Source organism: Tiliqua scincoides, chromosome 5, assembly GCF_035046505.1.
Source record: "Tiliqua scincoides isolate rTilSci1 chromosome 5, rTilSci1.hap2, whole genome shotgun sequence".
Lineage (NCBI taxonomy): Eukaryota > Metazoa > Chordata > Lepidosauria > Squamata > Scincidae > Tiliqua > Tiliqua scincoides.
Window position 1 is genome coordinate 98,790,971 of NC_089825.1, and position 2,384 is coordinate 98,793,354.

Here is a 2,384-nt window from a genome sequence, read left to right on the forward strand (position 1 = left end):
GGTTCAGGCTCACCCCTCACCTTGCTGCCTTGGATGGACACTGAGCCAGAAACTTACCTACCCAGCCCCGCATGTATCCTGCCACAGGGGAGGACAGCCTAGCGCTTGTCCTCACCACTCCCCACAAGGATAAAATTCCTCAAGCCCTGCTGTAGGTCCGCTAAGAACTAATCATTGCCCATTGGTGACAAATGCACCCCATCACTGTGGAACAGGGCAGGCTGCCTAATCCCAATAGCAGGGTGCTGGATTACTGTCCCGCCCTGCTCAACTACTACCCTTCCCAGGTACACATTAACTCTTTTTCTGGTGACATCTATTCTACGGATGCTCTGTGCCCCGCACCAAACATGCCAGGGGAGGAGATTGGACCAAAGGATAGCAATCCCCGGGAACCAGCTTCTAAGCATTGAGAACTCCCTGTGGGCCTGAAGCCTCAAAGACATCGAAGTCCTCTGGCCCAGGTCGATTTCCCCTAGATGTACCATGATTACCTGGGGAGGGGTATGCCATTCAAGATAGTTAAGCAGCATGGGCAAGAACTGTCCCCAGCACATGCCCCTTCTGGCAGCCCAGGTGACACTGGCCAGGCCACCCAGTCCCAACTGGGAGTAGAACCCACTGGCCAACGCTCTTTTCCGGGCCCAAAAGACAATTGAGTGTCCGCAGATCAGGACCCTCACCAGAGTCGACCAACGCAGACCTGCAACAGAAAAGGTAACATAAGCCACAGATATGGAACCAGAACAAGATGCCATAGGTAACACGACCAGGGACTCCAACCGGACCATCCCTCCACTTAACAGCAAGGCTGGCGATGCCAGTCACCATGCCCCCCCCAACCACTGTGGGAGCCCGATAACACAAACTCCGGCCCCCACGACTGGTGGGCCTCAGCAAACATAATATTCAAAGGCATCTGAGCGCCATCGCCCAATCCTCTGAATAGCTCCCAGGTAGTAGTAGTAGTAGTAAACCTTTAATGGCATAAATACATCTGTAACAAATTCAACAAAACAATGACACCAAAAAGCATGCAACACAAGCGACACACATCAAGGAAAAATCTATCCACAAAGAGTAAACTGTTCAACCAACCAATACTATGACTCAGGAATCACGGCTTAGGATCAACTATAAAGCGTTCTGGAAATTCCCAAAGCAAGTTAAAAAAACAACAGGTCACACATTTTGCAAAGACAAATTAACTTGTCTAAAAGCAGGAGTTTTTGATAGAACAAGAGCCAGGTATCTGGCAACAGCAAATATCAAGGATCTAATAGCATCTTCCATAAACCTTGAAAGAGAGAATTCACATGAAGGAGGATAATAGGAAAACCAGGTGGCTAAATATAATTTTCGTATAGAAGAATGATGAAGACAGAAAAAGAATATATGAGACAGAGTATCTGGAACTTCCTTACAAAATAAACAAAGACGTTTGTCTCAAGGGATACACAAAAAACGACCATAATGTACTGCGGAAGGGAATATGTTGAAATGGGCTAACAAAAAGGCTCTTTTCAGCTGTGGATTAGTGAGAGTGAAAAAGTAATTGGAATTCAAAGCATGTTGAAGAGATAGACCAAAGAAAAGAGGAGAACAAATGGGATTGAGGGTACTTTTGAGAAAATTAAATTCAGCCAAGAAAAGATTCTCCCTAATAATACCGTAGGCTTGTTGTAAGCTTAAATCTGCTAATGCTTCGATAGAAAGATTAATGGAAGAGAGTTTTGCTTCCACTGATCGAAACCAAGAGGAGACATAGGAATTCTTTAATAGAACCGAAATAAGAGAATCAGGGGACGGAGTTAAGTGAATTCTGAGCCAAAATTTAAATGTTAACAACCAGGCATAGGTGGAGGGAAGATGAAGACCTAGCTCTATTAATATAGAAGAAAGACGAATAAGGTTAGGAATTCCAAGAATTTTCCAAAAGAAGGAAGCAGCTAACCGATCAATATTCTTGGTAACTGCTTGTATCCAAATGGAACTCCATAAAATAAATGGAAAATAATCTTGGATTTAAAAATTTGAATTGCAGCAGGAATGAATTGATTTCTGGAATTAAAATGAAAATTTACGATAGCTGAAAGGTGAGTGTTAGGGGAAGAAATAATTGCTTTTTTGTGAAGAGACCATGATAGTTTGTAGTGAAACAGAAGATCTAGATATTTAAAAGATTTGACTTGAAGGTACGAATGAGAATTGATTGACCAGATGGAAGGGGACCAGTGTCGGGAAAAAAACCATAATTTCTGTCTTTTTAGAATTAATGATGAGGTCATTCTTCTTACAGTATGATTGAAACTTAGTTATAAGTTCCCTTAGCCCAGATTTAGTTAAAGCCAAGAGAACAGCATCATCTGCATAGAGCAATATAG